General features: G+C 40.3%; 1 pseudogene; it reads left to right on the forward strand.

The window, feature by feature from the left end:
- The first annotated feature begins 433 nt into the window (after window positions 1-433).
- Window positions 434-534, forward strand: LOC119467512 (annotated as a pseudogene).
- Window positions 535-12,727: the final 12,193 nt, after the last annotated feature.

The following is a 12,727-nucleotide window of genomic DNA, read 5'->3' on the forward strand; positions in this document are numbered from 1 at the left end:
TATTGACCATTTGTATCTCCATTGTTTCTATAGATGGGATTTCTGATGTTAGAATCATAAGAGTTCTGTTTAAGAATGGCTTAAGCAGATCCTTAATGTAGTGGAGTAGCTGATGCCAACCAGTTTAAAGACCCCACAGAGGAACCAAACCAATGTACAGATACAGCGTCTTTACTCCCTGTCTCCTGATATCACCCTGGACTTGCGGACAAACCAACCATCTCCACACTTTGGCCCATTCTGAAACCCTTAACGTCCCTAGCCCCAATCTCCTCTGGGAGACAGATTTGAGGTTTTCTCCTGTCTTCTTACTTGGCGGCCCTAAGATTAAAACTCTTTCTCTGTTGCAACCCAATGTTTTAGCATATTGACTTGCCACATGCATCAGGCAAAGAACCTATTACAGTTACAAATTCATGAAAGCCAGGGCAGGACATGCTTCCATAGTACAGACTAAAACTGGAAGAATGACACGATGATTAGCATGGTCCCTGCACAAGGATGACATGAAGTTTTGAAGCATTTCATATTTTTCATAGTATCACCCCACAAATTCCATGAAAATCACAAGGAAGAAAATGTACATTTTTACAATGGAGAGATCTGGGGGTCACCCCCATATGCAAGTGATGGAACCTAACATATTAATAGCAGGACAACCTGACATGATATACCTATAGATATCATGCAATATAATGTATTCAAAATCACCTACAAAGTATTCTTGCCAAAATATTCAACCTGAATCAATTCAAGCTTCTAGACCCAATTTTGTAGGAAATATGGAGGTGAGGGAAGGGGATTTGAAAAAAGTTAAATGACACCCAAAGGAAACAAGCAGACAAAATCAGAATGGAGAACATTCTACATGAGTAATACTAGGAAAATGCTCTCAGGAAATCCAGTGCATAACTGTAAGACCCTTGTTAACGGCCTCAGAAAGACTTAAAATGGTGCTTTTTGTGTGTCTTCTTAGTTATAAACAAAATCCCTGAAGAATCCAAAGGGTATACCTCCTAGCCCATATCAGCTAGAAATAACACTTCTAAGGCTTCTATAGCAGCCTCACGGGAGCCCACGATAAAGAAGGGAGGATCTCAGTCTGAGCCTGGTGTCTTAATGGGATGAGAGTCTGGAGGAGACTTGGAAAAGGGTATGTGTTTTGCATGTGAGGGAAAGGCAAATTATTTGTGACTGAAGAACAGATCATTGCAGCTTTGTAAACGTCTTTGTGACTGCTTCAAACAACAGAGCCTGATGGAAGGGACGCTGTGTGACTTCTAATGTTGGGTCATAAAAGGAGATGTGGCTCTTGTTCTGGTCCCCAAAACACTCGTCCTCAGAGCCAGGAGTCAGGATGTAAGGAAACTGACCACACTGAGACCATGTAGAGAGGCTACATGGACATGCTGTGGTGGGCAGTCCCAGCTGATCACAGTCTTCCTGCCATCCCAACCAATGTCTTGGCCATGAGCATGCAGAAGCCATCTTGGAACCTCCAGACCAGTTCATATGGATACCACCAAATGACCTTGTCAATGTTATATTGAAACAGAAGAATTGTTTGACTGGGACTTGCCTGATTATAACTGACAAAATTATAGAATATAATAATTGTTTTAAGCCACTAAGGTTTTGAAGTTTAAAAAAGTTTTTATATAGAGAACTGGAATAGAATTTGGCCCTCCAAAAAATCAATGTGATGAGTGGGAGGTGGGGAAGATGAGGGATCTCTTTAAAGCACTATAACAATCAAAGGCAAGATTTTGCCTTGATTGGCTTCTGGTTCAGAAAAGTAGATTATGGGTACTTTGGGGACAAGTGGAGGGACTTGCACACAGACCATTACATAGTATTCTTAGTAAATTATTGTTAATTGTGTTATATATGATCATAGTTTTATGGTTATGCAGAAAATATCTATTTCTAGGAGACACTGGTGTACTTATGAGTCAGTGTCATTATGATTGCAACTTATTTTACAATGGATCAGCAAAACAATTATATATATATACACACACACATGAAACAAATATAGCAAAAGGCTAACAATTGTTTAAATCTAGACACTAAGTATATGCATGTTCATTATGCCAGCCTTTCAACTTTTCTGCGTGAAGATTTTCATAATAAAGAGCTGAGGAAAAAAAAACATAGAAAATTTAACTCATAAAAATGCCTCCTATTTCATTAGTCATGAAGAAAATTTAAATTAAAACCCAAATGCAATACCACCCACCAGAATGGCTAAAATGAAAAGGACAGAAATTGGCAAGACTGTGAATCAAGTGGAACCCCCTCACAAAAGTGTAAAATGGTCCAACCACGGTGGAAAACTGTTGGCCCTATCTTCTAAAGCCAACATATAGCTACCCTATGACCCAACAATTCTCTATCCAAAAGAAGCCCATATATATGTTCATCAAAAGATATGAGTAAGTACTACTAACAATAGCCTCAAGAGAAAACTAATCAAATGTACATCAACGGGAAAGGGAATAGATAAATATGTGCTCATAAAATGGAATGCTGTACGTCAGCAAGCATGACAAAACCACAACCACACAGAACAAGGTGGATTAATCTCACAAACATGCTACATGAAAGAAGTCAGACATGAAAAATTTATGATTACATGGATAATATTTTAAGAAAGTAGAGACAATATCTTAATACAATAATGTTTAATAAATCTACAGTAATAGAAGTTAGGGCAGTGATTACCCTTGAAGGTGCAGTGACTGGAAGGGGATGCAGGGCCTCTAGTTGTTCTGTTCCGTGATCTTGGTGCTGGTTATAAGGATGTGTTAACTCTGAGCAACTTTCTGATAGATGCTACAATTTAATAAAAAGTTAAGAAAAAATAAAAGAATAAGATCTTCTTGGGCCGGGTGCAGTGGCTCATGCCTGTAATCCCAGTACTTTGAGAGGGTGAGGTGGGCAGATCACAAGGTCAAGAAATCGAGACCATCTTGGCCAATATGGTGAAACCTCATCTCTACTAAAAATACAAAAATTAGCTGGGCGTGGTGGCGTGTATCTGTAATCCCAACTACTTGGGAAGCTGAGGCAGGAGAATCCCTTGAATCTGGAAGGTAGAGATTGTGGTGAGCCGAGATTGTGCCACTGCACTTAAGCCTGGCGACAGAGTGAGACCCCATCCCCCCAAAAAGAAAGGTCTTCTCACACATATGCTGACTCAGCAGTTGTGTCATTACCTCCCCTATCCCTGCCACCAGGATAAAGCCTTGAGTAGAACTTTCTGAAACAGGACTCCTGAAACTGGGACCAAGGAAGAAGGGAGGTATTTCAGGTAAGTTACAATGACCTTGAGAGTTCCTCTCACTCAGAAGGCAAACACACTATCCTTTCTTCATTTAGTAGTCTGTCATTAGGAGACCCAAGATTTAATTTTGAACTATAAAGTAGATAAACGATAGACAAATAGATGGATAGATGGACTGATACAGACAGATATTCAATACAGCTTCCAATTATAAGTATTAATAGATAGCTAAGAATCATCAACAGTTTGAGAAACACAACACATACACACAAAAGCACCAAACTCAACAAACAGAAAAATGAGCACCCAAAAAACAGAATTCATAAAGCAATCAGAAACAATTATAATTAATATTATCAGAGAGAAGAAACTGCTAATAAACCACTCTGTTTTTGGAAATTAAAAATATTATTACCACCATAAAATAAATACTCCACAACTTAATAGGTAGGGTGCTTAGCAGAATAGACTCAGCTGAAAATGAGCTAGAAGTTGAGGGATTTTCCCAGAGTGTCTTACAAAAGTACAGAAAGATAGATCCTATGACAGAAAAGTTGAGACATGTTAAATAGATACAGAAATATCAATGTCCAATTAATAGGTTAGGAGGGACCAGAGAGAATGGAGAGAAAGAAGTAATAAAAGAAGTAATACAAGAGAATTACTCTGGACTGAAGAAATAAACTCTTAGATTAAAAGGGCTCACTCAGCTCTATGTAGAATAAATGAAAAGAATATCTACACCCAGACACATTATCCTTGCAATCGGTAAATCCAAGGATAAAAAGAAAACCCTAAACATTTCCAACCCTAAGCATTTCCAGAGAGGATGAACGGGTTACTGACAAAAGAACTCTTAAGAATTGAATTGATATCAATTTTTTTTTTTTAGACAGGGTCTCACTCTGTGTCACCTAGGCTGAAGTGCAATGGCATCATCTTGGCTCACTGCAACCTCTACCTCCCAGGCTTACGCAATCTGTCTACCTCAGCCTCCTAAGTAGCTGGGACCACAGGTGTGTGCCACCATGCCCAGCTAATTTTTTATATTTTTCTTTCTTTTCTTTTTTCTTCTTTTTTTGAAATGGAGTCTTGCTCTGTCGCCAGGCTGGAGTACAGTGGCACAATCTCAGCTCACTGCAACCTCTGCCTCCTGGGTTCAAGTGATTCTCCTACCTCAGCCTCCTGAGTAGCTGGGATTACAGGTGCATGCCACCAGGCTAATTTTTGTATTTTTAGTAGAAATGGGGTTTCACCATGGTGGCCAGGATGATCTCAATTTCTTGACCTCATGATCTGCCCGCCTTGGCCTCCCAAAGTGCTGGGATTACAAGTGTGAGCCACATACCTGGCCATTTTTTTTTTGTATTTTTCATATAGACAAGGTCTTACTATGTTGTCTAGGCTGGTCTCTGATTAGTGAGCCCAAGATTCACCTGCCTGGGGCTCCCAAGGTGTTGGGATTACAGGAGTGAGCTACCACACCTGGCCCTGTTATCAGCTTTCTTATCAGAAATTCAGAATGTTAGAAGATAGTGTAACATATTCAAAGTTCTGGGGGAAAATTATTTTGAACTTAGAAATCTATAACTGGAAAAACAGCAATCAAGTGTGAGGTCAAAATACAGAAATGCTTCAACAGTCTGGTACTCATAAATTTTGTGTTCCGTAGATTCTCTAGGAATAATTACCCAAGAAAATACTTTATCAAAAAGCATAATTAAAGTGAATCCAAAAAAGGATGATTCAGGATGCAAATAATGAGGCCAAAACCATAATTCATTTATGCTTCTATCCTCAGGACCTGAAACTGTACTTGACACAAGTACAAGTCCACACAGCTGGAGAGATAAATCAAGACCTGGCTGTGCAGGACCATGAAGGCTTGCAAGAAGCTGGGACTGAGATCTGTAGGTAAAGGGTGAAACTGCATTTTAAGTCTATGCATTTCCCCCTAAGTCTTTTTTTTTTTTTTTTTTGAGGCTTGCAGATGGCTGCCCTTTCACTGTGTCCTCACATGGCCTTTCCTCTGTGCATGCATAACTTTGGTGTTGTTTTTGCTTCTGCGTTTTGTTTTTTGTTTTTTTTGAGACTGAGTCTCACTTTGTCACCCAGGCTACAGTGCAGTGGTGTGATCTTGGCTCACTGCAACCTCTGCCTCCCAGGTTTAAGTGATTCTCCTGCCTCAGCCTCCCAAGTAGCTGGGATTACAGGCGTGTACCATCATGCCTGGTTAATTTTTGTAGTTTTAGTAGAGACAAGGTTTCATCATGTTGGCCAGGCTGGTCTCAAACTCCTGGTCTCAAGTGATCCACCTGCTTTAGCCTCCCAAAGTGCTGGGATTACAGCCATGAGCCACCGCACCCAGCCATTCCCCCCAGTCTTGATGAAATCTTTTGAGACTAGGAACCATGTCTTTTTTTATCTTTGATTCTCCAGTTTGTGGCAGGGTGATTAGCCCATAGCAGTTATTCAATAGGTGTTGAATGAGGCATCTAGAGTAGTTAAATTCAGAGATAGTATGTGGAGTGACAGTTGCTAGGGGATGGGAGGTGGAGGAGAGAATGGGGAATTATTTTTTAAAGAGTACAGAGTTTCAGGCTGGGAAGATTAAAAAGTCCTGGAAATGGATGTTGGTGATGGTTGTACAGCAATGTGAATATACTTAATGCCACTGAACTCTATTCTTAAAATGGGTAGAATAGTACATTTTATGTTATACATCTTTTTGCCACCATTAAATTTTTTTTAATGTTGAATGAATGGGTGTGACAGGCAGAATAACAGCTCCCCTCAAAGATGTCCAAGTCATAGTTCCTGGAACCTGGAAATCTATTATGTTACCTGTCAAAGGATAATTAAGGTTGCAGATGGTATTAAAGTTACTAATCAGTTGACTTTGAGATGAAGAGATTAGGCTGGATCTTTTGGGTTAGCCCGATGGACTCACATTGATTCTTCAAAGTGAAAGAGGGAGGCAAGGGCAAGAGTGAGGGGTTTGGAGCTGCTACACTGCTGGCTTTGAAGACAGAGGAAAGGGCATGACTCAAGGAATGCAGGCGATCTCTAGAAGCTGGAAACGGCAAGGAAATGGATTATCCAGAATAACACAGCGCTGCTGACACCATGATTTTGGCCCAGTGAGACTCAGCTCAGACTTCTGCCCCCTAGAACTGTAAGATTATAAATTTATGTAGCTGTAAACCACTAAGTGTATGATCATTTGTTATTGCAATAATAAGAAGTGGATACAAATGGCAATGATGTGATTAGAAAAAGTTTTTACATATAACAACATTCAGTTTTTATTATTTTAAACAATTTCAGGCACACCAAAAAAGCATAGTTATCTGAATGCCTGCATATCCAGGTCTGCACAACACGCAAAGAGTAAGCAATTGAAATGCAAACCTGACTATTTTCTCCTTAAAACCTTCAATGGTCCCTGCAGCCTGCAGAAGAGAGCCTAAATCTTTGCTTCTAACTGGGCTCCTGACTGCAACTTTGGCCTAATCATCTGCCTGCCCCTCTGGAAATGCTGAATTTCTGGCATTCTCATTCCTCAAGTTCATTCATGCAGTTCCCTCTGCCTAGAGTGCCTTTACTCTTCAGTTCAGATATTCTCTCCTCCTCAAAGCATTCTCTAACCTCCAGCTTCAGCTCAATTCCTCTTCTCTCTGTACTGTAGATACAGCATCTGCTGTATACAGTTATCCAAGTGCTTACTGCAATATAATGAAGTTATTTCGACTCTGTAGCTACATTGCAAGCTCCTTGAAGACAGGAGCAGTACTAGTATTTGGGGACTGTTTGCTAAAATGCCTCAACTAAAGCACTCCCTAGAAATTTAAAGGAAATGTGAAATGAACCCAATGTTGTTCTAAAAATACAGCCTGAAGAATTTGGTTAAATAAAAAATAGTAATATTATCTAACTTGGATATATAAAAAGATAATATAGTACTCTTCTATTTTTACAGAGCCACTTTATAGTTTCATAAATCTGGCTTCATTTTAAGTAAAGCTTAAATTCATCTTAAAATCTCGCAGCTATAACCAGAAGATACCCTTTCTTCACCTTTCAGGCTGGCAATAATCTTAGAAGTTTGAGAAAACAATATATTGGATAGGATTATAAATTGGGTCAAACTCTTTGGAGGGCAATTCAGCACTATCAAAATGTTAAGTGAATATACTCTTGGATGCAGCAATTCTATTTCTAGAATTTTGTTCTGTAATAACACTATACATGTGTGAAAAGATATATATAATGATATTCACTGAAGCATTGTTCCTAATAGCAAAAGATTGAAATCAACTAAAGGCCTATCAATAGGACACTAGCAAAATAAATTTTGGTGATTTTACTATGGAACATTACCAAGGCATTAAAAACATGAGGTTGATCTAAGTTACTGATCTGATATGATTCCCCAAGTCAAAAGTAAGAAAAAGCACTGTGATAAAGCAAGAAAAAGAAATAGAAGGCATACAGTTTAAGAAGAACTGAAACTCTTCCTATTTGTAGAAGAAATAGTGACAATACCAAATGCTAGTGACGATATAAAGAAACTGGATTGCTGGTGGGAACATAAAATGGTACAATCACTCTGGAAAACAGATGGGTAATTTCTTATAAAATTAAATTTGCAATTACCATATAACTTAGCAATTGTACTCTTGGGCATTAATCCCAGAGAAATAAGAACTTATGTTCATGCAAAAACTTGTATGTAAATGCTCATAGCAACTTTATTCGTAATAATCCAAATCTGAAAACAACCTAGAAGTCCTTCAACAAGTCAATGGCTAAGCAAACTGTAGTACATTCATATCATGGAATGCTATTCATCAATAAAAAGGAATAAGCTATTGCATGACTGATAGTTCTACATTTATCATGCAACAACTTGGATGAATCTCCAGGAAATTGTGTTGGGAGAAAAAAAGCCAATATCCAAAGATAATATACTGCATGTTTCCATTTATATAATATTTCTGAAAAGACAAAATTTTGGAAATGGAGAATAATTAGTGGTTTCCAAGGGTTCAGGATAGGGGGAGGGACAGGAAAAAGTTGGGTATGGTTAGAGAAGGGAAACATGAGCGATGCTTATTGGGATGGAACTGTTCTGAACGTTGTGGTGGTGGATCCCTGAACCTATATACGTGATGAAATTGTATAAAGATAAGTACATGTATAGCAAAGTACCAGTAAAAGTGGAGAAATCTGAATAAGGTCAATGGCTTCTATCAATGCCGATATCCTGGTTGTCATGTAATACAACAGGTTTGCAAGATGTTACCGTTGGGGGAAACTGGACAAAGAGTACCCAGGTCTCCCTATATTACAGTGAGTCCCTGACTTATGATGGTTTGACTTAACTCTTTTTCCAACTTTACTGTGCTGTGAAAGTGGTACCTATTTAGTAGAACCCATGCTTCAAATGTTGACTCTTGATCCTTTCTCGGGCTAGTGATATGCAGTATGATACTCTCTTTTGATACTAGGCAGGGGGAGTGAGCTGCAGCTCCCAGTCAGCTGTGCCGCCATGAGGATAAACAACCAATATTCTACAGGGTCCTATGTTGCCAGATGATTTTGCCCAATTGTAGGCTAATATAAGTGTTCTGAGCATGTTGAAGGTAGGCTAGGCTAAGATATGATGTTTAGTAGGTTAGATGTATTAAATGCATTTCTGACTTACTAGATTTTCAACTTACAATGGGTCTACTACGATGCAATCCCATCCTCTCTAGGAGTGTCTGTATTTCTTATATTTGCATATAAACCAACAAATATTTTTAAAAGTTTAATTAAAAAATCAAGGTACAGAACAATGTGCATAGCATACTACAACTTCCTATTTCTAGAAAGGTATTAATAAAAATGGTAACAGTGGTTTCCTCTAGTGAGGGGAACTAAGAGCCTGAGGGTAAAGGGAGGAGGGAGACTTAGTTTTCACTGTATATTTTTTTTGCATGGTTTGACATTTTAAACCTGTGCATGTATTGTTTTTACATTAGAAAATCTAAGAAACTTTAAAATAAAGCAAACGTGAAATTTAAATATTTTTTATAGTGAATGCAAAGATGAGAACTTACAAACCATCAGTTTATGTACCACAATGATCCAACACTTCTTTCAGTGGGCTTTTACTGGTAGGAGAGGGAACAGAACTCAGGCTAGTGCCAGCAATATGCACCCACCTCAGAAGGCCACCTGAGTCTCCTGATTAATAAGTTTGGGGTGGGGAGGGGTGTCACTGTACCCCATTAGTGACAAAGCACAGATCCCCAACATTCTGCCGCTGGATATATAGATGGCTCTGTGACCACACTATAAATCACCACGGCTGAGCCCGAGGGGAGCTTTTATCTTCTGAAATATCACTACACATCATTTAAATGTTTAAATCATTCATCAGTCCCAGCCACGTAGGTGTTCTTATACATTAACATGTGAGCTGGAGGGTGTGCCATAGGTAAAGCAGCTCATGCTTCAGCAGGAACCAGGAATGCCCCTTCACAATTCTGATCCCTTGAAGTGAGCCTACTTACAGCTGTCTGATCCTGAGAAACAGGCCCGGTTGCCTGTTTATTTACGACGATCAACATCACATCACTATTACTGAGTTCTTTCTTTCTTTTTTTTTTTTTTGAGACGGAGTTTCGCTCTTGTTACCCAGGCTGGAGTGCAATGGCGCGATCTCGGCTCACCGCAACCTCCGTCTCCTGGGTTCAGGCAATTCTCCTGCCTCAGCCTCCCGAGTAGCTGGGATTACAGGCACGTGCCACCATGCCCAGCTAATTTTTTGTAGTTTTAGTAGAGATGGGGTTTCACCATGTTGACCAGGATGGTCTCGATCTCTTGACCTCGTGATCCACCCACCTCGGCCTCCCAAAGTGCTGGGATTACAGGCTTGAGCCACCGCGCCCGGCCCTGTCTGAGTTCTTTCAACTTCCTTACAGCTTATCCTGTTCACCTAATATTTGTTGGTGAAACCTCTTTTTAGGAGATAAAGATTTTTATGTAATGAAAATAGAAAAGTTAACTAAAGAGTCTATAAAAATACACTTAAAAAAACCCTTCATCCCACACTCTCCGTAAACACAAGAGAATATCATGCAGTTGAAATTTTAAATGTGAGACTTAAAGTACAAAAAGTGTGGTTTGATTCCATGCTAAACAGATCAAGCATGTATTTTAGAAAAAAGACACCTTTTCCCTCCACCCATCTCCAATGCCATGAAAGATCTAAAATATTTCAGACCTGAGAGATGCTCAAATCTGTCAGCACTAGCTGTTGGGAAAGCAATGCAAATAGAACATTACACCTACCCCAAACCTACTGTTCCCATTCTTACCACACAACAAACCTCGTTACAGACCATGAAAAACAGAAGCCTTGTCAATTGCACTGACACTAATTTAAAAAAAATGTGTTTAATGCCAGAAACTGAGCATTCTGTTTTCTTGCAAGCAATACAGTGTGAAAAAATATATAGAAAAGTGGTACCTTTGGCAGCTAGCACATTTAAGAAATAGTACACAAAAAAACAGGAGGCTGGGGCACAGTGGTTCATGCCAATTATCCCAGCACTTTGGGAGGGGGAGGAGGGTGGATAACTTGAGCCCAGGAATTCGAGACCAGCCTGAGCAACATGTTGAAACCCATCTCTATTAAAAAAAAAAAAAATAGCTGGGTGTATGGCTCATGCCTGTAGTCCAAAGAAGTCGGGAGGCTAAGGTGGAAGGATTGCTTGATCCTGGGGAGCTGAGGCTGTAGTGAGCTGTGATCATGCCACTGCACTCCAGCCTAGGCAACAGAGTGAGACCTTGTCTCAAAACAACAACAACAACAACAAAAAAACAGGAGGGAAGAAACAGATCTCTGATTTACTGAAAAATGTATGATTTTTATAAGGTTTCTTGTGAATGAATAAACGCTCTCAGTTTCATAGGAGTTCGATCACTGATGCACTTTGGTATGTAAGTATAAGGCCAGGCTTAGGCAAAACCAAATCCTGTGGACTGTGAAGATGTATGCGTGTGTGAGAGGGTATTATCTTCAGTGTCCCATTTGAACAATGGATTCTGTCACTGAGAATTGGCTGCTCCATTAAGGATCTCTGATAACCATCTCTCTTCAGCCTGCTTAGTTCTCAGAGGCTGTGTGGGAAGAGTGACCTTTCCTGGGACACCAAAATCATGCCCTGGGCAGGTGGGGTTCCTCTGGAGGTGATGCCCATGCCTGCTCCTGCCGGTGTCCTGATTTCCGGTATGATAGCTGGGTCTATGTCTGAGTTGACCGACTGTCCCAGTTTGCCCAGGACTGAGAGGTTTTGTGGGACACAGGACTTTTAGTGTTAAAACTGGCCCATCCCACACACTACAGCCTAAAAGGCAGAACTAACTCAAGGGTCCATTGGTAAATAAATGAGCAAACAAAATGTGGAATACTGTACAGCTTGCAAAAAGAAAGAAATTTTGACACATGCTACCACACAGAGGAAGCTTGAGGACATTACGCTGCATGAAATAAGCCAGTCACAAAAGGACAAATGCTGTATAATTCCACCTATAGGAGGTGCTTAGAGTAGTCAGATTCATAGAGGTAGACAGTAGAGTGTTGGTTGCCAGGGGCTTGGGAGAGGGGAAATGGGGAATTAGGGCATGATGTGTGCAGTTTTCGTTTGGAAAGATGAAAAGCTCTAGAGACTGATGGTAGTGATGGTTGCACAATGACACCACAGACCAGCATGCTTGAAAGCCATTAGAATGGTCAATGTTATGACGTGTACATTTCACTACTATTAAAAATTTACAACAAAAACAATAAAACCTGGTCCTACACAAACTGGGACAGTTACCCACTCATGTCTTACACCTGCCTGCTGCCTTTTCTCCTCTATCCCTTCATCAGATAGATACACCTTGGGGTGCTGCTTACTCAGTGTGGTCCCATCCATGGCAGATTTCATGGTCTCAGCTCCTGTTATACAAAAGGGCAGGTTCTGAAGCATGGGATTCCACTTTCCCTCTCGCCCTGGATACAGCTGATTGGATGGGCAAAACCTTGTTCCAAGCAGAGCACAACTCATAGGCTTGGCTTGAAAGGATGAGCTGGACCACTCAGAGTCCTTCCTTGAATCCTGGTACTAATTGACACAAAGTACAGTTGCAGCTGTCATGGACACTGGAGTGGAGAAACAGAAACAGGCTGGTGTGGTGGCTCACGCCTGTAATCCCAGCACTTTGGGAGGCCGAGGCAGGTGGATCACCTGAGGTCAGGAGTTTTAGACCAGCCTGACCAACATGGCGAAACCCTGTCTCTACTAAAAATACAAAAATTAGCCAGATGTGGTAGTGGGCGCCTGTAATCCAGCTACTCAAGAGGCTGAGGCAGGAGAATTGTTTGAACCCAGGAGGCGGAGGTTG

The sequence above is a fragment of the Cebus imitator genome, unplaced genomic scaffold (assembly GCF_001604975.1).
Source record: "Cebus imitator isolate Cc_AM_T3 unplaced genomic scaffold, Cebus_imitator-1.0 Scaffold297, whole genome shotgun sequence".
Classification (NCBI taxonomy): Eukaryota; Metazoa; Chordata; class Mammalia; order Primates; family Cebidae; genus Cebus; species Cebus imitator.